Source organism: Triticum aestivum, chromosome 1A, assembly GCF_018294505.1.
Source record: "Triticum aestivum cultivar Chinese Spring chromosome 1A, IWGSC CS RefSeq v2.1, whole genome shotgun sequence".
In the NCBI taxonomy this organism is placed as follows: domain Eukaryota; kingdom Viridiplantae; phylum Streptophyta; class Magnoliopsida; order Poales; family Poaceae; genus Triticum; species Triticum aestivum.
The window spans coordinates 86,191,775-86,218,726 of record NC_057794.1 but is presented as its reverse complement, the minus strand read 5'-3'; positions in this window follow the sequence as shown (position 1 = coordinate 86,218,726).

Genomic DNA, 26,952 nt, shown 5'->3' with positions numbered 1-26,952 from the left:
GGCATTCTGTTGCTCTGGGTGCCTGTCCGTGTGATATCGTCCGGACTGTTATCTTCGATGGGGTCGGGTTGTTCGGTTTGATTCTCCGTGTTGCCCTGGTCGGGCGATGGTTCACCCTGTTCTTTCGCTGGGTCTATATGATCGTTGTTTCTGCCGAGGCGGGATTTGGAGCGGCGCTTACGCCGCCGCTTTGACTGCTTCTTGAGGGAACAACCCTTCGCTGCCTCCTTCTGTTCCTCGTCGTCGTTTTCTTTGGGTGTGTCCACCATGTATACATCATATGATGAAGTGGGCGTCCAGTGCCCTGTGGGCAGTGGTTCCTGTTCGTCTCCTGCATCGTCGTCCATACCGTCGATGTCTTTGGAGTCGAGGTCGAGCATGTTGGTCAAATCGTCGACAGTGGCTACTAAGTGGGTGGTGGGTGGGTGGCGAATTTCTTCGTCATCCGCATCCCAATCCTGCCGAACATAGTTCGGCCCGGACTCTCCCAGCAGGGAGAGAGACCTTAATGAGTTTAGTATGTTGCCAAAGGGCGGGTGCTGAAAAATATCCGCGAAGGTGAACTCCATGATCGGCGCCCAGTCGGATTCGATAGGCACGGGCGCAGGCGGTTCGGAGTCCGTGGCCGGGGAAGAATTCGGTAGTTCGGCATCACGGCTCCCGTGAAGGGTAAGTTCGATACTTGGCTCGATCACCGATGAGAGTGCGGCCTCCGTGGTGGGGTCTATCCACCCGTCCATGGATGGCGCAATTGGCTCTGAATTAAGGGTCGGAGCGGTTGCCTGAACACTGTCCGATGGTAGAGCTAAATCATGCTCATCGTGACCGTGCGGCGCTCTTGGCAAGGGCTCAAGTCCGTCAAAGATCGAGTCTCCGCGAATGTCGATTGTGTAGTTTAATCTTCCAAACCTGACCTGGTGGCCAGGGGCGTAGCTCTCGATCTGCTCCAGATGGCCAAGCGAGTCGGCCTGCAGTACGGAGCCACCGAATACAAGGATCTGTCCGGGGAGAAAAGTCTCACCCTGGACTGCATCGCTATCGATGATCGAAGGAGCCATCCAGCCTAATGACGACGACACAGAGGAACTCTCAATGAAAGCACCAATGTCGGTGTAAAAACCGGCGGATCTCGGGTAGGGGGTCCTGAACTGTGCGTCTAAGGCGGATGGTAACAGGAGGCAGGGAACACGATGTTTTACCCAGGTTCGGGCCCTCTTGATGGAGGTAAAACCCTACGTCCTGCTTGATTATTCTTGATAATATGAGTAGTACAAGAGTTGATCTACCACGAGATCAGAGAGGCTAAACCCTAGAAGCTAGCCTATGGTATGATTGTATGTTGTCCTACGGACTAAAACCCTCTGGTTTATATAGACACCGGAGGGGCTAGGGTTACACAAGGTCAGTTACAAAGGAGGAGATATACATATACGTATTGCCTAGCTTGCCTTCCACGCCAAGTAGAGTCCCATCCGGACACGGGACGAAGTCTTCAATCTTCTATCTTCATAGTCCAACAGTCCGGCCAAAGGATATAGTCCGGCTGTCCGGAGACCCCCTAATCCAGGACTCCCTCACCCACCATATACCTTCCTCAAAACAGCCACCATACCTACCTATTATGGCATTTCCATAGCCATTCCGAGATATATTGCCATGCAACTTTCCACCGTTATGTTTGTTATGACACGCTTCATCATTGTCATATTGCCATGCATGATCACGTAGTTGACATCGTATTTGTGACAAAGCCACCTTTCATAATTTTTCATACATGTCACTCTTGATTCATTGAATATCTCGGTACAACGCCGGAGGCATCCACATACAGTCATATCTTGTTCTAAGTATTGAGTTCTAATTCTTGAGTTGTAAGTAAAAAGAAGTGTGATGATCATCATTATTAGAGCATTGTCCCAGTGAGGAAAGGATGATGGAGACTATGATTCCCCCACAAGTCGAGATGAGACTCTGGATGAAAAAAAGAGAAAAGAGGCCAAAAGAAAAAAACAAAGAAGGCCCAAATAAAAAAATGAGAGAAAAAGAGAGAAGGGACAATGTTACTATCCTTTTTCCACACTTGTGCTTCAAAGTAGCACCATGATCTTCATGATAGAGAGTCTCTTATGTTGTCACTTTCATAAACTAGTGGGAATTTTACATTATAGAACTTGGCTTGTATATTCCAATGATGGGCTTCCTCAAATTGCCCTAGGTCTTCGTGAGCAAGCAAGTTGGATGCACAACCAATTAGTTTCTTTTGTTGAGCTTTCATACACTTATAGCTCTAGTGCATCTGTTGCATGGCAATCCCTACCCACTCACATTGATATCTATTGATGGGCATCTCCATAGCCAGTTGATATGCCTAGTTGATGTGAGACTATCTTCTCCTTTTTGTCTTCTCCACAACCACCATTCTATTCCACCTATAGTGTTATGTCCATGGCTCACGCTCATGTATTGCGTGAAAGTTGAAAAAGTTTGAGAACATCAAAAGTATGAAACAATTGCTTGGCTTGTCATCGGGGTTGTGCAAGATCAGAGCATTCTTGTGTGACGAAAATGGAGCATGACCAAACTATATGATTTTGTAAGGATGAACTTTCTTTTGCCATGTTATTTTGAGAAGACATGATTGCTTAGTTAGTATGCTTGAAGTATTATTATTTCTATGTCAATATTAAACTTTTATCTTGAATCTTTCGGATCTGAACATTCATGCCACAATAAAGAAAAATTACATTGAGAAATATGTTAGGAAGCATTCCACATCAAAAATTCTGTTTTTATCATTTACCTACTCGAGGACGAACATGAATTAAGCTTGGGGATGCTTGATACGTCTCCAACGTATCTATAATTTTTTATTGTTCCATGCTATTATATAATCTATTTTGGATGTTAATGGGCTTTATTTTATTTTTGGGACTAACCTATTAACCAGAGGCCCAGCCCAAATTGCTGTTTTTTGCCTATTTCAGTGTTTCGCAGAAAAGGAATATCAAACGGAGTCCAAAAGGAATGAAACCTTCGGGAGCATTATTTTTGGAACAAACGTGATCTAGGAGACTTGGAGTGGACGTCAAGAAACAACCGAGGAGGCCATGAGGCAGGGGGACGTGCCTACCCCCCTGGGCGCGCCCTCCACCCTCGTGGGCCCCTCGTTGCTCCACCGACCTACTTCTTCCTCCTATATATATTCATATACCCCGCAAACATCCAGGAGCACCACGAAACCCTATTTCCACCGCCGCAACCTTCTGTACCCAAGAGATCTCATCTTGGGGCCTTTTTCGGAGCTCCACTGAAGGGGGCATTGATCACGAAGGGCCTCTACATCAACTCCATGGCCCCTCCGATGATAGGTAAGTAGTTTACCTTAGACCTACGGGTCCATAGTTATTAGCTAGATGGCTTCTTATCTCTCTTTGGTTCCGGGGGCCACAGGTTTCACTAGTGGCTTCTCTCAAGAGCATAAGTATTCACGGTGGGTAAACAAATTACTGTTGAGCAATTGACAAACTTGAGCATAGTTATGAGAATATCTAGATATGTTCATGTATATAGGCTGTTGGGGAACGTAGTAATTTCAAAATTTTCCTACGCACACGCAAGATCATGGTGATGCACAACAACGAGAGGGGAGAGTGTTTTCCACGTACCCTCGTAGACCGAAAGCGGAAGCGTTAGCACAACGCGGTTGATGTAGTCGTACGTCTTCACGATCCGACCGATCCAAGTACCGAACGCACGGCACCTCCGAGTTCAGCACACGTTCAGCTCGATGACGTCCCGCGAACTCCGATCCAGCAGAGCTTCACAGGAGAGTTCCTTCAGCACGACGGCGTGGTGACGGTGATGATGTTGCTACCGACGCAGGGCTTCGCCTAAGCACCGCTATGATATGACCGAGGTTGAATATGGTGGAGGGGGCACCGCACACGGCTGGGAGAGATCAACTGATCAACTTGTGTGTCTAGAGGTGCCCCCTGCCCCTGTATATAAAGGAGCAAGGGGGGAGGCCGGCCGGCCCTCTATGGGCGCGCCAGGAGGAGGAGTCCTCCTCCTACTAGGAGTAGGACTTCCCTTTCCTACTCCTACTAGGAGGAGAAAAGGAAGGACGAGAAGGAGAAGGAGGAGAAGGAGGAAAGGGGGCCAGCCCCCTAGTCCAATTCGGCTTGGGCTAGGGGGGCGCGCGCCCTGCCTCCTCTCTTCCACCACTTGGCCCATTACTTTTTCCTCGTATTCCCGTAACTCCCCGGTACCCCCGAAAATACCCGAATCACTCGAAACCTTTCCGATGTCCGAATATAGTCGTCCAATATATCGATCTTTACATCTCGACCATTTTGAGACTCCTCGTCATGTCCCCAATCTCATCCGGGACTCTGAACTACCTTCGGTACATCAAATCACATAAACTCATAATATAATCGTCACCGAAACTTTAAGCGTGCGGACCCTACGGGTTCGAGAACTATGTACACATGACCGAGACATGTCTCCGGTCAATAACCAATAGCGGAACCTGGATGCTCATATTGGGTCCCACATATTCTACGAAGATCTTTATTGGTCAGACCGCATAACAACATATGTTGTTCCCTTTGTCATCGGTATGTTACTTGCCCGAGATTCGATCGTCGGTATCTCAATACCTAGTTCAATCTCATTACCGGCAAGTCTCTTTACACGTTCCGTAACACATCATCCTGCAACTAACTCATTAGTTGCAATGCTTGCAAGGCTTATAGTGATGTGCATTACCGAGTGGGCCCAGAGATACCTCTCCGACAATCGGAGTGACAAATCCTAATCTCGAAATACGCCAACCCAACAAGTACCTTCGGAGACACCTGTAGAGCATCTTTATAATCACCTAGTTACGTTGTGATGTTTGGTAGCACACAAAGTGTTCCTCCGGTAAATGGGAGTTGCATAATCTCATAGTCATAGGAACATGTATAAGTCATGAAGAAAGCAATAGCAACAAACTAAATGATCAAGTGCTAAGCTAACGGAATGGGTCAAGTCAATCACATCATTCTCCTAATGATGTGATCCCGTTAATCAAATGACAACTCATGTCTATGGTTAGGAAACATAACCATCTTTGATCAATGAGCTAGTCAAGTAGAGGCATACTAGTGACACTCTGTTTGTCTATGTATTCACATGTATTATGTTTCCGGTTAATACAATTCTAGCATGAATAATAAACATTTATCATGATATAAGGAAATAAATAATAACTTTATTATTGCCTCTAGGGCATATTTCCTTCATAGGCATCACGTCCGAGACAAGTAGACTGACTCCTGCCAGCATCTACTACTATTACTCCACACGTCGACCGCTATCCAGCATGCATCTAGAGTATTAAGTTCATAAGAACAGAGTAACACTTTAAGCAAGATGGCATGATGTAGAGGGATAAACTCATGCAATATGATGTAAACCCCATCTTGTTATCCTCGATGGCAACAATATAATACGTGCCTTGCTGCCCCTACTGTCACTGGGAAAGGACACGGCAAGATTGAACCCAAAGCTAAGCACTTCTCCCATTGCAAGAAAGATCAATCTAGTAGGCCAAACCAAACTGATAATTCGAAGAGACTTGCAAAGATAACCAATCATACATAAAAGAATTCAGAGAAGATTCAAATATTGTTCATAGATAAACTTGATCATAAACCCACAATTCATCGGTCTCAACAAACACACCGCAAAAGAAGATAACATCGAATAGATCTCCACAAGAGAGGGGGAGAACTTTGTATTGAGATCCAAAAAGAGAGAAGAAGCCATCTAGCTAATAACTATGGACCTGAAGGTCTGAAGTAAACTACTCACACTTCATCGAAGAGGCTATGGTGTTGGTGTAGAAGCCCTTCGTGATCGATGCCCCCTCCGGCGGAGCTCCGGAAAAGGCCCCAAGATGGGATCTCATGGATACAGAAAGTTACGGAGGTGGAATTAAGGTTTTAGCTCTGTATCTGGTAGTTTGGGTGTACGTAGGTATATATAGGAGGAAGGAGTACGTCGGTGGAGCAACAGGGGGCCCACGAGGTTGGAGGACGCGCCCCCTACCTCGTGCCTTCCTCGTTGATTGATTGACGTAGGGTCCAAGTCCTCTGGATCATGTTCGTTTCGAAAATCACGTTCTCGAAGGTTTCATTCCGTTTAGACTCTGTTTGATATTCTTTTTCTACAAAACCCTAAAATAGGCAAAAACAACAATTCTGGGCTGGGCCTTCGGTTAATAGGTTAGTCCCAAAAATAATATAAAACTGTACAATAAAGCCCAATAATGTCCAAAACAGAATATAATATAGCATGGAACAATCAAAAATTATAGATACGTTGGAAACGTATCAAGCATCCCCAAGCTTAATTCCTGCTCGTCCTCGAGTAGGTAAATGATAAAAACAGAATTTTTGATGTGGAATGCTACTTGGCATAATTTCAATGTAATTCTTGTTAATTGTGCTATGAATATTCAGATCCGAAAGATTCAAGATAAAAGTTCAATATTGACATAAAAATAATAATACTTCAAGCATACTAACTAAGCAATTATGTCTCTCAAAATAACATGGCCAAAGAAAGTTATCCCTACAAAATCATATAGTCTGGCTATGCTATATCTTCACCACACAAAGTATTTAAATCATGCACAACCCCGATGACAAGCCAAGCAATTGTTTCATACTTTTGGTGTTCTCAAACTTTTTCAATCTTCATGCAATACATGAGCGTGAGCCATGGACATAGCACTTTAGGTGGAATAGAATGGTGGTTGTGGAGGAGACAAAAAAACGGAAGATAGTCTCACATCAACTAGGCGTATCAACGGGCTATGGAGATGCCCATCAATAGATATCAATGTGAGTGAGTAGGGATTGCCATGCAACGGATGCACTAGAGCTATAAGTATATGAAAGCTCAACAAAGGAACTAAGTGGGTGTGCATCCAACTCGCTTGCTCACGAAGACCTAGGGCATTTTGAGGAATCCCATCATTGGAATATACAAGCCAAGTTCTATAATGAAAAGTTCCCACTAGTATATGAAAGTGACAAAACAAAAGACTCTCTATCATGAAGATTATGGTGCTACTTTGAAGCACAAGTGTGGTAAAAAGGATAGTAACATTGTCCCTTCTCTCTTTTTCTCTCATTTTTGGGCCTTCTCACTTTTTTATGGCCTTTCTCCTTTTTTTATTGTTTTTCCTCACTTTGGACAATGCTCTAGAAAATGATGATCATCACACTTCTATTTATTTACAACTCAATGATTACAACTTGATACTAGAACAAAGTATGACTCTATATGAATGCCTCGGCAGTGTACCGGGATATGCAATGAACCAAGAGTGACATGTATGAAAGGATTATGAATGGTGGCTTTGCCACAAATACTATGTCAACTACATGATCATGCAAAGCAATATGACAATGATGAACGTGTCATAGTAAACGGAAGGGTGGAAAGTTGCATGGCAATATATCTCGGAATGGCTATAGAAATGCCATGATAGGTATGTATGGTGGCTGTTTTGAGGAAGGTATATGGTGGGTGTATGATACCGGCGAAAGGTGTGCGGTATTAGAGAGGCTAGCAATGGTGAAAGGAAGAAAAGTACGTATGATCCATGGACTCAACCTTAGTCATAAAGAACTCATATACTTATTGCAAAAATCTACAAGTTATCAAAGCAAAGTATTACGTGCATGCTCCTAGGGAAATAGATTGGTAGGAAAAGACCATCGCTCGTCCCCGACCGCCACTCATAAGGAAGACAATCAATAAATAAATCATGCTCCGACTTCATCACATAACGGTTCAACATACGTGCATGCTACGGGAATAACAAACTTTAACACAACTATTTCTCAAATTCACAACTACTCGACTAGCATGACTCTAATATTACCATCTCCATATCTCAAAACAATTATCAAGTATCAAACTTCTCATAGTATTCAACACACTCATAAGAAAATATTTTTATTAATCTTGAATGCCTAACATAATTAAAGCAAGTTACCATGCTGTTTTGTAGGACTCTCAAAATAATCTAAGTGAAGCATGAGATAAAAATAGTTTCTATAAAACAAATCCACCGACGTGCTCTAAAAGATATAAGTGAAGCACTAGAGCAAAAACTATATAACTCAAAAGATATAAGTAAAGCACATAGAGTATTCTAACAATTTCCGAATCATGTGTGTCTTTCTCAAAAGGTGTGTACAGCAAGGACGATTGTGGAAAACTAACAAATAAAGACTCAAATAATACAAGACTCTCCAAGCAAAACACATATCATGTGGTAAATAAAAATATAGCTCCAAGTAAAGTTACCGATGGAAGTAGATGAAAGAGGGGATGCCTTCTGGGGCATCCCCAAGCTTTGGCTTTTAGGTGTCCTTAGATTATCTTGGGGTGCCATGGGAATCCCCAAGTTTAGACTCTTTCCACTCCTTGTTCCATAATCCATCAAATCTTTTATCCAAAACTTGAAAACTTCACAACACAAAACTTAAAGTAGAAAATCTCGTGAGCTCCGTTAGCGAAAGAAAACAAAACACCACTTCAAGGTAATGTAATGAACTCATTCTTTATTTATATTGGTCTTAAACCTACTGTATTCCAACTTCTCTATGGTTTATAAACAATTTTACTAGCCATAGATTCATCAAAATAAGCAAACAACACACGAAAAACAGAATCTGTCAAAAACAGAACAGTGTGTAGTAATCTGTAGCTAACGCAAGATTTGGAACCCCAAAAATTCTAAAATAAATTTCTGGACGTGAGGAATTTATCTATTAATCATATGAAAAAATAATTAACTAAATATCACTTTCCAAATAAAAATGGCAGCAATTCTCGTGAGCGCTAAAGTTTCTGTTTTTTACAGCAAGATTAAAAAGACTTTCCCCAAGTCTTCCCAACAGTTCTACTTGGCACAAACACTAATTAAACACAAAAAACACAACCAAAACAGAGGCTAGATAAATTATTTATTACTAAAAAGGATCAAAAAGAAAGGAACAAAAATAAAATTGGGTTTCCTCCCAACAAGCGCTATCATTTAACGCCCCTAGCTAGGCATAAAAGCAAGGATAGAGCTAGGTATTGCCATCTTTGGCAGGCAATCCATAAGTGGCTCTCATAATACATTCATAAGGTAATTTAATTTTATTTCTAGGGAAGTTTTCCATGCCTTTCCTTCACGGAAATTGGAATCTAATATTTCCTTCCTTCATATCAATAATTGCACCAATCATTCTAAAGAAAAGGTCTACCAAGAATAATAGGACATGAAGGATTGCAATCTATGTCAAGAACAATAAAATCTACGGGCACATAATTCCTATTTGCAACAATAAGAACATCATTAATTATTCCCATAGGTTTCTTAATAGTGGAATCCGCAAGGTGCAAGTTTAAAGAGCAATCATCAAAATCACAGAAACCTAGCAAATCACACAAAGTCTTTGGAATTGTGGAAACAGTAGCACCCAAATCACACAAAGCATAGCATTCATGATCTTTAATTTTAATTTTAATAGTAGGTTCCCACTCATCATAAAGTTTTCTAGGGATAGAAACTTCCAACTCAAGTTTTTCTTCATAAGATTGCATCAAAGCATCAACGATATGTTTAGTAAGCTTTATTTTGACTATAAGCATGAGGAGAATTTAGCACGGATGGCAACAAGGAAATACAATCTATCAAAGAGCAATTATCATAATTAAATTCCTTGAAATCCAAAATAGTGGGTTCATTAATATTTAAAGTTTTGACTTCTTCGATCCCACTTTTAACAATTTTAGCATCAAGATCTAAAGACTCCGAATTTTTGGAACGTTGTCTAGGTAAAGGTGGATCATATTCGGTCCCATAATTATCAAGATTCATATTGCAAAACAAATATTTAATAGGGGACACATCAATAACTTTAGATCTTCATCTTTATTATCATGGAAACTAGAAGAACACGCTTTTATAAAAGCAATCTTTCTTAGCACGCATCCTAGCGGTTCTTTCTTTGCACTCATCAATGGAAATTCTCATGGCTTTGACAGACTCATTGATATCATGCTTAGGTGGAATAGATCTAAGTTTCAAAGAATCAACATCAAGAGAAATTCTATCAACGTTCCTAGCCAACTCATCAATCTTAAGCAATTTTTCTTCAATCAAAGCATTGAAATTCTTTTGCGAAGTAATAAATTCTTTAATATTAGATTCAAAATCAGAGGGCATCTTATTATAATTTCCATAAAAGTTTTTGTAGGAATTACCATAATTATTAGAGGAATTACTAGGATACGGCCTAGGATTAAAGTTTCCTCTATATGCGTTGTTACCATAAATTATTCCTACCAACAAAATTCACATCCATAGATTCATTATTATTCTCAATCAAAGTAGACAAAGGCATATCATTAGGATCAGAAGAAACACTTTTATTAGCAAATAATTTCATAAGTTCATCCATCTTTCCACTCAAAACATTAATTTCTTCTATCGCATGCACTTTCTTATTAGTAGATCTTTCAGTGTGCCATTGAGAATAATTAACCATAATATTATCTAGGAGTTTAGTAGCTTCTCCAAAGTGATTTCCATAAAAGTGCCTCCCGCGGCCGAATTAAAAGATTTCTAGAAGCAAAATTCAATCCGGCATAAAAATTTGTATAATCATCCACAAATTCAAACCATGTGTAGGGCAATTACGTATCATTAATTTCATCCTCTCCCAAGCTTGTGCAACATGTTCATGATCAAGTTGCTTAAAATTCATAATATCATTTCTAAGAGAGATGATCTTAGCGGGAGGAAAATACTTAGAGATAAAAGCATCTTTGCACTATTTCCATGAATCGACACTATTTTTAGGCAAAGACGAAAACCAAGCTTTAGCATGATCTCTAAGCGAAAAAGGAAATAACTTCAATTTAACAATATCATTATCCACATCTTTCTTCTTTTGCATATCACATAAATCAACGAAGCTATTCAGATGGGTAGCGGCATCTTCACTAGGAAGGCCGGCGAATTGATCTTTCATGACAAGATTCAACAAAGCATCATTGATTTCACAAGATTCAGTATCGGTAACAGGAGCAATCGAAGTGCTAAGGAAATCATTGTTGTTGGTATTGGTTAAGTCACACAATTTAGTATTATCTTGAGCCATCGCGACAAGCAAGAAATCCAACACACAAGCAAACAAGAAACAGGCAAAAAGAGGCAAATAGAGAAAGAGAGGAGGACGGAGAGAGAGAGGGTGAATAAAACGGCAAGGGTGAAGTGGGGGAGAGGAAAATGAGAGGCAAATGGCAAGCAATGTAATGCGGGAGATAAGGGTTTGTGATGGGTACTTGGTATGTCTTGACTTGCAACGGCGCCACAAGTGACTCGTTGTCGGGAGTCAAATCTTGACTTGTATTGCGCGAACCTCCCCGGCAACGGTGCCAGAAATCCTTCTTGCTACCTCTTGAGCACTGCGTTGGTTTTCCCTTGAAGAGGAAAGGGTGATGCAGGAAAGTAGCGTAAGTATTTCCCTCAGTTTTTGAGAACCAAGGTATCAATCCAGTAGGAGGCCACGCACGAGTCCCTCGCACCTACACAAACAAATAAATCCTCGCAACCAACGCGATAAGGGGTTGTCAATCCCTACACAGTCACTTGCGAGAGTGATATCTGATAGATATGGTAAGATAATTTTTTTGGTATTTTTTATGATAAAGATGCAAAGTAAAATAAAAGGCAATAAAAATAACTAAGTGTTGGAAGATTAATATGATGGAAAATAGACCCGGGGGCCATAGGTTTCACTAGTGGCTTCTCTCAAGAGCATAAGTATTCATGGTGGGTAAACAAATTACTGTTGAGCAATTGACAGAATTGAGCATAGTTATGTGAATATCTAGGTATGATCATGTATATAGGCATCATGTCCGAGACAAGTAGACGAACTCCTGATTGCATCTACTACTATTACTCCACACATCGACCGCTATCCAGCATGCATCTAGAGTATTAAGTTCATAAGAATAGAGTAACACTTTAAGCAAGATGACATGATGTAGAGGGATAAACTCATGCAATATGATGTAAACCCAATCTTGTATACGTGCCTTGCTGCCCCTACTGTCACTGGGAAAGGACACCGCAAGATTGAACCCAAAGCTAAGCACTTCTCCCATTACAAGAAAGATCAATCTAGTAGGCCAAACCAAACTGATAATTCGAAGAGACTTGCAAAGATAACCAATCATACATAAAACAATTCATGGAAGATTCAAATATTGTTCATAGATAAACTTGATCATAAAACCACAATTCATCGGTCTCAACAAACACACCGCAAAAGAAGATTACATCGAATAGATCTCCACAAGAGAGGGGGAGAACTTTGTATTGAGATCCAAAAAGAGAGAAGAAGCCATCTAGCTAATAACTGTGGACCCAAAGGTCTGAGGTAAACTACTCACACTTCATCGGAGAGGCTATGGTGTTGATGTAGAAGCCCTCCGTGATCGATGCCCCCTCCGGCGGAGCTCCGAAAAAGGCCTCGAGATGGGATCTCGTGGATACAGAAAGTTATGGCGGTGGAATTAGGGTTTTGGCTCCGTATTTGGTAGTTTGGGGGTACATAGGTATATATAGGAGGAAGGAGTACATCGGTGGAGCAACAGGGGGCCCACGAGGGTGGAGGGCGCGCCTGGGGGGGTAGGCGCGCCCCCTACCTCGTGCCTTCCTTGTTGATTGCTTGACGTAGGGTCCAAGTCCTCTAGATCATGTTCGTTTCGAAAATCACGTTCCCGTAGGTTTCATTCTGTTTGGACTCCGTTTGAAATTCTTTTTCTGCGAAACCCTAAAATAGGCAAAAACAACAATTCTGGGCTGGGCCTCCGGTTAATAGGTTAGTCCCAAAAATAATATAAAAGTGTATAATAAAGCCCAATAATGTCCAAAACAGAATATAATATAGCATGGAACAATCAAAAATTATAGATACGTTGGAGACATATCAATCATGGCCACAAGAATAGCAAGCATCATGTTCATCAAGGGATATTTCAATCAAATTATTGTTATCATAATTATCTATAGATTCATGCATATCATTATTTTCTTCCAAAGCAGTGGTCATTCTTTCAATAAATTCCTTAACATAGGCATTGTGAGCATAGTTTTCATAGCAATATTTAAGTATGTCAAGATATTCAGATTCGTAGAGAGTAATATCATACTTTTCAATCAAAGAAGCAACTTCATAAGCACCCTTAAAAGCAGCAAATTCTTCAATTTGTTCGATATTGTAGTAACTATAGACACCCTTTGCATAAGAAGATAAGATTTCATTTTCATTAAACTCACATAGGTAGGGAAGGTGTTTTTTAGGGTTCTCAGAGCAACAAGTAAAATCACAAATTTCACAAAGATTCCAAGCATAACACAGCAATCTGTTTATTCGATCCCATAAGAGTTTCCCTTTTTCAGACAAACGGTGACAAACAAAATGAGCATGCTCATCTAAAGATTTCCCATCAACTAGGCTAGCTGGGGTTTCAGCACGAGCGCATAAGGATCGAAGATGATCCAAGTAGAACACTTTAAGTGGATCCATATCAATAGATTTTTAGCAAGCAAAGATGCAAGCAAATAGAAGGCACATGGAAACACAAACAAATATACATACAGGAAGAAGGCGAAGAAAAGACAAATCTTTTTGAAAATCGTTTTATAAGTGGGGAGAGGAAAATGAGAGGCAAATGGCAAATAATGTAATGCGAGGGATAAGAGTTTGTGATGGGTACTTGGTATGTCTTGACTTGATGTAGATCTCCCTAGCAACGGCGCCAGAAATCCTTCTTGCTACCTCTTGAGCACTGTGTTGGTTTTCCCTTGAAGAGGAAAGGGTGATGTAGTAAAGTAGCGTAAGTATTTCCCCTAGTTTTTTGAGAACCAAGGTATCAATCCAGTAGGAGACTACACGCAAGTCCCTCGTACCTACACAAACAAATAAGAACCTCGCAACCAACACGATAAAGGGGTTGTCAATCCCTTCACGGTCACTTACGAGAGTGAGATCTGATAAAGATAATAATAACAAGATAAATATTTTTGGTATTTTTATGATATAGATTGAAAGTAAAGATTGCGAAATAAAATAGACTGGAAAGTTATATGATAAAAGATAGACCCGGGGGCCATAGGTTTCACTAGTGGCTTCTCTCAAGATAGCATAAGTATTACGGTGGGTGAACAAATTGCTGTCGAGCAATTGATAGAAAAGTGCATAATTATGAGAATATCTAGGCATGATCATGCATATAGGCATCACGTCCGCAACAAGCAGACCAAAACGATTCTGCATCTACTACTATTACTCCACACATCGACAGTTATCCAACATGCATCTGGAGTATTAAGTTCATAAGAACAGAGTAACGCATTATGCAAGATGACATGATGTAGAGGGATAAACTCAAGCAATATGATATATGCCCCATCTTTTTATCCTCGGTGGCAACAATACAATACGTGCCTCGTTGCCCCTGCTGTCACTGGGAAAGGACACCACAAGATTGAACCCAAAGCTAAGCATTTCTCCCATTGCAAGAAAGATCAATCTAGTAGGCCAAACCAAACTGATAATTCAAAGAGACTTGCAAAGATAATTAAATCATACATATAATAATTCAGAGAAGAACCAAATATTGTTCATAGATAACCTTGATCATAAACCCACAATTCATCGGATCTCGACAAACACACCGCAAAAAGAGTTACATCGAATAGATCTCCAAGAAGATCAAGGAAAACTTTGTATTGAGATCCAAAGAGAGAGAAGAAGCCATCTAGCTAATAACTATGGACCCGAAGGTCTGAAGTAAACTACTCACACATTATCGGAGAGGCTATGGTGTTGATGTAGAAGCCCTCCGTGATCGATTCCACCTTCGGCGGAGCTCCGGAAAAGGCCCCAAGATGGGATCTCTTGGGTATAGAAGGTTGCAGCGGTGGAAATAGGGTTTCATGGTGCTCCTGGATGTTTTCGGGGTATATGGGTATATATAGGAGGAAGAAGTAGGTCGGTGGAGCTACGAGGGGCCCACGAGGGTGGGGGCGCGCCCAGGGGGCAGACGCGCCTCCCTGCCTCGTGGCCTCCTCGTTGATTTCTTGCTGCCTACTCCAAGTCCCCTGGATCACGTTTGTTCCAAAAATAACTCTCCCGAAGGTTTCATTTCGTTTGGATTCCATTTGATATTCCTTTTCTGCGAAACACTGAAATAGGCAAAAAAACAGCAATTTGCACAGGGCCTTGGGTTAGTAGGTTAGTCCCAAAAATAATATAAAAGTGTATAAATAAGCCCATTAACATCCAAAACAGATAATATAATAGCATGGAACAATCAAAAATTATAGATACGTTGGATACGTATCACGTACCACACAAATATCTCCTGTTTTTGTTTCGAGCTGTTTTTCTGACAGATCTAGATCACCATGACGTCTTCAAGTGCCCCCAAGGAGAAGCTTTTCGAGAGGGTCATCAACCCCTACCTCGCGGAGGTGCTGCAACACCCTCAAACCATTGAGTTGCGTGAGGGGGTGTTGCACATCCGCGATGTTGAGGGACCAAGGAGGACCAGAAGCATGGAGACAAGACTCGAAGCAATGGAGCAACAAGTTTTCAAGTGCCAGGGGATGGTGGAACGCGGACTCGACGCCAACCACATGAGATCATAGAGTTCACCAACAATCACACTGGATGCCAAGAACATTGGGGAGACCATCTTCAAGCTTCACGAGAAAATCGAGCACCTCCAAGCCCAGATCTATGACCTGCAAAATCAACACTGTGAGTATGAACATAGATTCAAGAGGATGAGTTTAGCTGCAGATTTGAGGATCCCCGAGACTTGATCATCCTTCTATGATGGAGAGCCTATGCCTTGGAAGATGGACGACAAACCTACATCATCAATAACTCCATCATCACTACCACCAAAGGCGAACTGAGTATCGGGTATGGGCACTCCCCTTGGCAACTGCCAAGCTTGGGGGAGTGCCCGGTATCGTATCACCATCACACTTCTATCTTTACCGTTTTTCTTAGTTCGATCCTTTTGGTTATATCTTGATATAGTAGAATAAAGTTTAGTATGATCTAGATTCGAGTTATGCTTTATGATCCTTCTATGTAATCGAGTCCGTCAGCTATATATAATAAAGATTAGTTTTGAGTCAAGGACTTGATTATCTTGCTATGATCTTGAGGGAATAAAAGAAAGAATAAAAAGAAATAAAGATATCATATTTATCTTATGGAGAGTAATGACTTCACATATAAAGAGTATGATGAATAAACATTGTTGAGAGTTGACAAACATAGTTTTAGTCATCGTTGCAATTAATAGGAAGTAATAAAGAAAGAGAGGTTTTCACATATAAATATACTATCTTGGACATCTTTTATGATTGTGAGCACTCATTAAAATATGACATGCTAAAAGGTTGATGTTGGATGATACGTCTCCATCGTATCTCTTTTCCAAACACTTTTGACCTTGTTTTGGACTCTAACTTGCATGATTTGAACGGAACTAACCCGGATTGACGCTATTTTCAGCAGAATTGCCATGGTGTTATTTTTGTGCAGAAATATAAGTTCTCGGAATGACCTGAAACTTAACGGAGAATATTTTTGGAATTTATAAAAAATACTGGCAAAAGAATCAACACCAGGGGGGCCACACCCTGTCCACGAGGGTGGGGGGCGCGCCCACCCCCCTCGGGCGCGCCCCCTGTCTCATGGGCCCCCTGAGGCTCCACCGACCTCAACTCCAACTCTATATATTCACGTTCGAGGAGAAAAAAATCAAGGAGAAGGATTCATCGCGTTTTACGATATGGAGCCGCAGCCAAGCCCTAATCTCTCTCGGGAGGGCTGATCTAGAGTCCGTTCGGGGCTTCGGAGAGGGGAATCCATCGCCATCGTCATCATCAACCTTCCTCCATCACCAATTTAATGATGCTCACCACCGTGCGTGAGTAATTCCATCGTAGGCTTGCTGGACGGTGATGGGTTGGATGGGATTTATCACATAATCGAGTTAGTTTAGTTAGTGTTTGATCCCTAGTATCCATTATGTTCTGAGATTGATGTTGCTATGACTTTGCTATGCTTAATGCTTGTCACTAGGGCATGAGTGCCATGATTTCAGATCTGAACCTATTATGTTTCCATGAATATATGTGAGTTTTTTATCCTATTTTGCAAGTCAATAGTCACCTACTATGTGTTATGATCTGGTAACCCCGAAGTGATAATAATCAGGACCACTCCCGGTGATGACTATAGTTTGAGGAGTTAATGTATTCACTAAGTGTTAATGCTTTGTTGCGGTACTCTATTAAAAGGAGGCCTTAATATCCCTTAGTTTCCAATAGGACCCCGCTGCCACGGGAGGGTAGGACAAAAGATGTCATGCAAGTTCTTTTCCATAAGCACGTATGACTATATTCAGAATACATGCCTACATTACATTGATGAACTGGAGCTAGTTCTGTGTCACCCTATGTTATAACTGTTGCATGAGGAATCGCATCCGACATAATTATCCATCACTGATCCAATGCCTACGAGCTTTTAACATATTGATCTTTGCTTAGTTACTTTTCCGTTGCCACTATTACAATCACTACAAAACTGCTAATATTACTTTTGCCACTGTTACCGCTACTTCCATATTACTTTGCTACTAAATACTTTGCTGCAGATATTAAGTCTTTCAGGTGCAGTTGAATTGACAACTCAACTATTAATACTTGAGAATATTCTTTGGCTTCCCTTGTGTCGAATCAATAAATTTGGGTTGAATACTCTACCCTCGAAAACTCTTGTGATCCCCTATACTTGTGGGTTATCAAGACTATTTTCTGGCGCCGCTGCCGGGGAGCATAGCTCTATTCTTTGAGTCACTTGGGATTTATATATGTTGATCACTATGAGGAACTTGAAAGATGAAAGAACCAAGATTTTTTCCCTCAACTACGAGGGGAGGTAAGGAACTGCCATCTAGCTCTGCACTTGATTTGCCTTCTGTTTTGAGTAAACTTGCGACACCTACTCTTGCTATTCATTCTGATACGTCGCATGTTATTGATGATGCCACTTCTGCTTTGCATGATACTTATGATGAAACTACTTCTATGCTTGATAATATTGTGCCATTAGGTGAATTTCTTGATGATCAACTTGCTAGGGTTAGAGAGAATGAAATTATTGAAACTGATAATATTGGTGAAAGTGTTGATGAAGATTCTCCCCCTAGATATGAATTGCCTATTGTGCCTGAGGGTTATGTTATGGATGAAGAAACTGCTAGAGACTTTTTAGCTTGCAATGATAGATATGATCTTAAGAAACTGTTAGCTAAGCTGAAAGAAAAATCTTTGAATGCTAGAATGAAATATGACCCTGCTTTTGCTACTTCACCTATCTGTATCTCGGATAAGGATTATGATTTCTCTGTCGACCCTGAGTTAATTACTTTGGTTGAACCCGGTCCTTTTTATGGCTATGAATCTGAAACTGTTGTGGCACATCTTACTAAATTAAATGATATAGCCACCCTATTCACTAATGAGGATAAAATTCGTTACTACTTTATCCTTAAGTTATTTCCGATCTCATTAAAGGGTGATGCTAAAACATGGTTTAATTCTCTTGATCCTGGTTGTGTGCGTAGTCCCCAGGATATGATTTATTACTTCTCTGCTAAATATTTCCCCGGTCATAAGAAACAAGCTTCCTTAAGGGAAATATATAATTTTGTGCAAATTGAAGAAGAGAATCTCCCACAAGCTTGGGGGAGGCTTCTCCAATTACTTAATGCTTTGCCTGATCATCCTCTCAAGAAAAATGAAATACTTGATATCTTTTATAATGGACTAACTGATGCTTCCAGAGACCACCTGGATAGTTGTGCTGGTTGTGTTTTCAGGAAAGAACTGTTGATCAAGTTGAATTGCTATTGAATAATATGTTGAGTAATGAAAATGATTGGACACTTCCTGAACTAACTCCTAAGCCTACTCCAAAGAAAAGGGGTATTCTATTTCTCAGTCCTGAAGATATGCAAGAGGCAAAGAAATCTATGAAAGAAAAAGGTATTAAAGCTGAAGATGTTAAGAATTTACTGTTGGGGAACGTAGCAGAAATTCAAAATTTTCCTACGTGTCACCAAGATCTATCTATGGAGAGACCAGCAACGAGTAGAAAGGAGAGTGCATCTACATACCCTTGTAGATCTCTAAGCGGAAGCGTTCAAGTGAACGGGGTTGATGGAGTCATACTCGTCGTGATTCAAATCACCGATGATCCTAGTGCCGAACGGACGGCACCTCCGCGTTCAACACACGTACAGCCCGGTGACGTCTCCCACGCCTTGATCTAGCAAGGAGAGAGGGAGAGGTTGAGGAAGACTCCATCCAACAGCAGCACAACGGCGTGGTGGTGGTGGAGGAGCGTGGCAATCCAGCAGGGCTTCGCCAAGCACCATGGGAGAGGAGGAGTAGGAAGAGAGGTAGGGTTGTGCCAGAACTTCATGTATAGCTCCCATGCGCCTCCCCACTATATATAGGGGTGGAGGGGCTGGTTTCTTGCCCTCCAAGTCCATTGGGGCATTGGCCAAGGTGGGAGGAAAGAAATCTCATTATTTCCTTCCCCACCGATTGTTATCCCCCCTTTTTAGGGATCTTGATCTTATCCCTTCGGGATATGATCTTATTCCTTCTAAGGGGGGATCTTGGTGCGCCTTGACCAGGGGTGTGGGGCCTTTCCCCCACTACCCACGTTCATGTGGGTCCCCCCATGCAGGTGGGCCCCACTCTGGAACCTTCTAGAACCTTCCCGGTACAATACCGAAAAAACCTGAACATTTTCCGGTGGCCAAAATAGGACTTCCCATATATAAATCTTCACCTCCGGACCATCCCGGAACTCCTCGTGACGTCCGGGATCTCATCCGGGACTCCGAACAACATTCGGTAACCACATACAAACTTCCTTTATAACCCTAGCGTCATCGAACCTTAAGTGTGTAGACCCTACGGGTTCGGGAGACATGTAGACATGACCGAGACGTTCTCCGGTCAATAAACAACAGCGGGATCTGGATACCCATGATGGCTCCCACATGTTCCATGATGATCTCATCGGATGAACCACAATGTCAAGGACTTAATCAATCCCGTATTCAATTCCCTTTGTCTATCGGTATGTTACTTGCCCGAGATTCGATCGTCGGTATCCAATACCTTGTTCAATCTCGTTACCGGCAAGTCACTTTACTCGTTCCGTAACACATCATCCCGTGATCAACTCCTTGGTCACATTGCGCATATGATGATGTCCTACCGAGTGGGCCCAGAGATACCTCTCCGTTTACACGGAGTGACAAATCTCAGTCTCGATCCGCATAAAACAATAGATACTTTCGGAGATACCTTTAGTGCACCTTTATAGTCACCCAGTTACGTTGTGACGTTTGATACACCCAAAGCACTCCTACGGTATCCAGGAGTTACACGCTCTCATGGTTGAAGGAAGAGATACTTGACATTGGCAAAGCTCTAGCAAATGAACTACACGATCTTTTGTGCTAGTCTTAGGATTGGGTCTTGTCCATCACATCATTCTCCTAATGATGTGATCCCGTTATCAACGACATCCAATGTCCATAGCCAGGAAACCATGACTATCTGTTGATCACAACGAGCTAGTCAACTAGAGGCTCACTAGGGACATATTGTGGTCTATGTATTCACACGTGTATTACGATTTCCGGATAATACAGTTATAGCATGAATAAAAGACAATTATCATGAACAAGGAAATATAATAATAATACTTTTATTATTGCCTCTAGGGCATATTTCCAACAGTCTCCCACTTGCACTAGAGTCAATAATCTAGTTCACATCGCCATGTGATTAACACTCACAGGTCACATCGCCATGTGACTAATACCCAAGAGTTTACTAGAGTCAGTAGTCTAGTTCACATCACTATGTGATTAACACTCAATGAGTTTTATGTTTGATCATGTTGCTTGTGAGAGAGGTTTTAGTCAACGGGTCTGAACCTTTCAGATCCGTGTGTGCTTTACAAATCTCTATGTCATCTCCTAGATGCAGCTACCACGCTCTATTTGGAGCTATTCCAAACAACTGTTCTACTTGGAGCTATTCTAAATTATTGCTCCATTATATGTATCCGGTCTCTCTACTCAGAGCTATCCGGATAGGTGTCAAGCTTGCATCGTCGTAACCTTTACGACGAACTCTTTTACCACCTCCATAATCGAGAAAATTCCTTAGTCCACTAGTTACTAAGGATAACTTTGACCGCTGTCCTGTGAGCCATTCTTGGATCACTCTTGTACCCCTTGATTGACTCATGGCAAGGCACACTTCAGGTGCGGTACACAGCATAGCATACTGAAGAGCCTACATCTTAAGCATAGGGGACGACCTTCGTCCTTTCTCTCTATTCTGCCGTGGTCGAGCTTTAAGTCTTAACTTCGTACCTTACAACTCAGGCAAGAACTCCTTCTTTGACTGGTCCATCTTGAACACCTTCAAGATCATGTCAAGGTATGTGCTCATTTGAAAGTATTATTAAGCATTTTGATCTATCCTTATAGATCTTGATGCTCAATGTTCAAGTAGCTTAATCCAGGCTTTCCATTGAAAAACACTTCCAAAATAACCCTATATGCTTTCCAGAAATTCTACGTCATTTCTGATCAACAATATGTCAACAACATATACTCATCAGAAATTCTACAGTGCTCCCACTCACTTCTTTGGAAATACAAGTTTCTCATAAACTTTGTACAAACCCAAAATTTTTGATCATCATCAAAGCATACATTCCAACTCCGAGATGCTCACTCCAGTCCTTAGAAGGATTGCTGGAGCTTTGCATACTTATTAGCATCTTTCGGGATTGACAAAACCTTCTGGTTGTATCACATACAACCTTTCCTCATTAAAATCGTCGAGGAAACAATGTTTTGACATCCTATCTGCAAGATTTCATAAATAATGCAGTAATCGCTAATATAATTCCAACAGACTCTTAGCATCGCTACGAGTGAGAAAATCTCATCGTAGTCAACTCCTTGAACTTGTCGGAAAACATCTTAACGACACGAGCTTTCTTAATGGTGACATTTACCATCATTGTCTGTCTTCCTTTTGAAATCCATATGTACTCATTAGCCTTACGACCATCGAGCCGTTCTGCCAAAGTCTACACTTTGTTTTCATACATGGATCCTCTCTCAGATTTTATGGCCTCAAGCCATTTATCGGAATCCGGGCCCACCATCGCTTCTCCATAGCTCGTAGGTTCATTGTTGTCTAGCAACATGACCTTCAAGACAGGATTACATACCACTCTGAAGTAGTACGCATCCTTGTCATCCTACGAGGTTTGGGAGTGACTTGATCCGAAGTTTCATGATCAATATCATAAGCTTCCACTTCAATTGGTGTAGGTGCCACAGGAACAACTCCCTGTGCCCTGTCACACACTAGTTGAAGAGACGGTTCAATAACCTCATCAAGTCTCCACCATCCTCCCACTCAATTCTTTCGAGAGAAACTTTTCCTCGAGAAAGGACCCGATTCTAGAAACAATCCATATTGCTTTCAGATCTGAATTAGGAGGTATACCCAACTGTTTTGGGTTTCCTATGAAGATGCATTTTATCCGCTTTGGGTTCGAGCTTATCAACCTGAAACTTTTTCATATAAGCGTCGCAGCCCCAAACTTTTAAGAAACGACAACTTAGGTTTCTCTAAACCATAATTCATACGGTGTCATCTCATCGGAATTACGTGGTGCCCTATTTAAAGTGAATGTGGTTGTCTCTAATGCCTAACCCATGAACGATAGTGGTAATTCGATAAGAGACATCATGGTACGCACCATATCCAATAGGGTGCAACTATGATGTTCGGACACACCATCACATTATGGTGTTCCAAGCGGTATTAATTGCGAAACAATTTCCACAATGTCTTAATTGTGTGCCAAAACTCGTAACTCAGATATTCATCTCTATGATCATATCATAGACATTTTATCCTCTTGTCACAATGATCTGCTACTTCACTCTGAAATTACTTGAACCATTCAATAATTCAGACTTGTGTTTCATCAAGTAAATATACTCAACATTTACTCGAATCATCTGTGAAGTAAGAACATAATGATATTCACTGCATGCCTCAGCACTCATTCGACTGCACACATCAAAATGTGTTACTTCCAACAAGTTGCTATCTTGTTCCATCTTACTGAAAATGAGGCTTTTCAGTCATCTTGCCCATGTGGTATGATTTGCATATCTCAAGTGATTCAAAATCAAGTGAGTCCGAACGATCCATTTGCATGGAGTTTCTTCATGCATATACACCAATAGACATGGTTCGCATGTCTCAAACTTTTCAAAAACGAGTGAGTCCAAAGATCCATCAACATGGAGCTTCTTCATGCGTTTTATACCATTATGACTTACATGGCAGTGCCACAAGTAAGTGGTACTATCATTACTATCTTATATCTTTTGGCATGAAAATGTGTATCACTACGACCGAGATTCAATAAACCATTCCTTTAGGTGCAAGACCATTGAAGGTATTATTCAAAAATAGAGTAACCATTATTCTCCTTAAATGAATAACCGTATTGCGATAGACATAATCCAATCATGTCTATGCTCAACGCAAACACCAATCTCGGTGGTAGAGGGAGCGTGCGATGCTTGATCATATCAACCTTGGAAACACTTCCAACATATATCGTCAGCTCACCTTTAGCTAGTCTCCGTTTATTCCGTAGCTTTTATTTCAAGTTACTAACACTTAGCAACCGAACCGGTATCCAATACCCTGGTGCTACTAGGAGTACTAGTAAAGTACACATTAACATAATGTATATCCAATATACTTCTATCGACCTTGCCAGCCTTCTCATCTACCAAGTATCTAGGGTAATGCTGCTCCAGTGGTTGTTCCCCTTATTACAGAAGCACTTAGTCTCGGGTTTGGGTTCAACCTTGGGTTTCTTCACTAGAGCAGCAGCTGAATTGCCGTTTCATGAAGTATCCCTTTGTTCCCTTGCCCTTCTTGAAACTAGTGGTTTCACCAACCATCAACAATTGATGCTCCTTCTTGATTTCTACTTTCGCGGTGTCAAACATCATGAATATTTCAAGGATCATCATATCTATCCCTGATATGTTATAGTTAATCACGAAGCTCTAGCAGCTCGGTGGCAATGACTTTGGAGAAACATCACTATCTCATTTGGAAGATCAACTCCCACTCAATTCAAGTGATTGTTGCACTCAGACAATCTGAGCACAAGCTCAACGATTGAGATTTTCTCCCTTAGTTTGCAGGCTAAGAGAATCGTCGGAGGTCTTATACCTCTTGACGTGAGCACGAGCGTGAAATCCCAATTTCAGCCCTCGAAACGTCTCATATGTTCCGCGATGTTTCGAAAACGTCTTTGGTGCCTCTACTTAAACCATTTAACTGAACTATCACGTAGTTATCAAAACGTGTATGTTCGATGTTCGAAACATCCACAAACGACGTTTGGGGTTCAGCACACTGAGCAGTGCATTAAGGACATAAGCTTTCTACTGTTCGCATAATCGCTACTATCAACTTTCAACTATATTTTCTCTAGGAACATATCTAAAACAGTAGAACTAAAGCGCGAGCTACGACATAATTTGCAAAAGGTCTTTTGACTATGTTCAGGATAATTAAGTTCATCTTATGAACTCCCACTCAGATAGACATCCCTCTGGTCATCTAAGTGATTACATGATCCGAGTCAACTAGGTCGTGTCCGATCATCACGTGAGACGAACTAGTCATCATCGGTGAACATCTTCATGTTGATCGTATCTACTATACGACTCATGCTCGACCTTTTGGTCTCCGTGTTCCGAGGCCATGTCTGTACATGCTAGGCTCGTCAAATTAACCCTGAGTGTTTTCGCTGTGTAAAACTGTCTTACACCCGTTGTATGTGAACGTAAGAATCCATCACACCCGATCATCACGTGGTGCTTAGAAGCGACGAACTGTAGCAACGGTGCACAGAAACACTTCTTGAAATTTTTTAAGGGATCATCTTATTTACTACCGTCGTCCTAAGTAAACAAGATGCATAATCATAATAAACATCACATGCAATTATATAGTTGTGACATGATATGGCCAATATCATATAGCTCCATTGATCTTCATCTTCGGGGCTCCATGATCATCTTGTCACCGGCTTGACACCATGATCTCCATCATCATGATCTCCATCATCGTGTCTTCATGAAGTTGTCACGCCAACGACTACTTCTACTTCTATGGCTAACGTGTTTAGCAATAAAGTAAAGTAAGTTACATGGCGTTATTCAATGACACGCAGGTCATACAATAAATTAAGACAACTCCTATGGCTCCTGCCGGTTGTCATACTCATCGACATGCAAGTCGTGAATCCTATTACAAGAACATGATCAATCTCATACATCACATATCATTCATAACATTCTACTTGGCCATATCACATCACATAGCATACCCTGCAAAAACAAGTTAGACGTCCTCTAATTGTTGTTGCATGTTTTACGTGGCTGCTATGGGTTTCTAGCAAGAACGTTTCTTACCTACGCAAAACCACAACATGATATGCCAATTGCTTTTACCCTTCATAAGGACCCTTTTCATCGAATCCGTTCCAACTAAAGTGGGAGAGACTGGCACTCGCTAGCCACCTTATGCACCAAGTGCATGTCAATCGGTGGAACCTGTCTCACGTAAGAGTACGTGTAAGGTCGGTCCGGGCCGCTTCATCCCACAATACCGTCGAAACAAGATTGGACTAGTAACGGTAAGCATATTGAACAACATCAACGCCCACAACTACTTTGTGTTCTACTCGTGCAAAGAATCTACGCAATAGACCTAGCTCTGATACCACTGTTGGGGAACGTAGCAGAAATTCAAAATTTTCCTACGTGTCACCAAGATCTATCTATGGAGAGACCAGCAACGAGTAGAAAGGAGAGTGCATCTACATACCCTTGTAGATCGCTAAGTGGAAGCGTTCAAGTGAACGGGGTTGATGGAGTCATACTCGTCGTGATTCAAATCACCGATGATCCTAGTGCCGAACGGACGGCACCTCCGCGTTCAACACACGTACAGCCCGGTGACGTCTCCCACGCCTTGATCCAGCAAGGAGAGAGGGAGAGGTTGAGGAAGACTCCATCCAACAGCAGCACAATGGCATGGTGGTGGTGGAGGAGCGTGGCAATCCAGCAGGGCTTCGCCAAGCACCATGGGAGAGGAGGAGTAGGAAGAGAGGTAGGGTTGTGCCAGAACTTCGTGTATAGCTCCCATGCGCCTCCCCACTATATATAGGGGTGGAGGGGCTGGTTTCTTGCCCTCCAAGTCCATTGGGGCGTTGGCCAAGGTGGGAGGAAAGAAATCTCATTATTTCCTTCCCCACCGATTGTTATCCCCCCTTTTTAGGGATTTTGATCTTATCCCTTCGGGATATGATCTTATTCCTTCTAAGGGGGGATCTTGGTGCGCCTTGACCAGGGGTGTGGGGCCTTGCCCCCACTACCCACGTTCATGTGGGTCCCCCCATGCAGGTGGGCCCCACTCTGGAACCTTCTAGAACCTTCCCGATACAATACCGAAAAAACCTGAACATTTTCCGGTGGCCAAAATAGGACTTCCCATATATAAATCTTTACCTCCGGACCATTTCGGAACTCCTCGTGACGTCCGGGATCTCATCCGGGACTCCGAAAAAC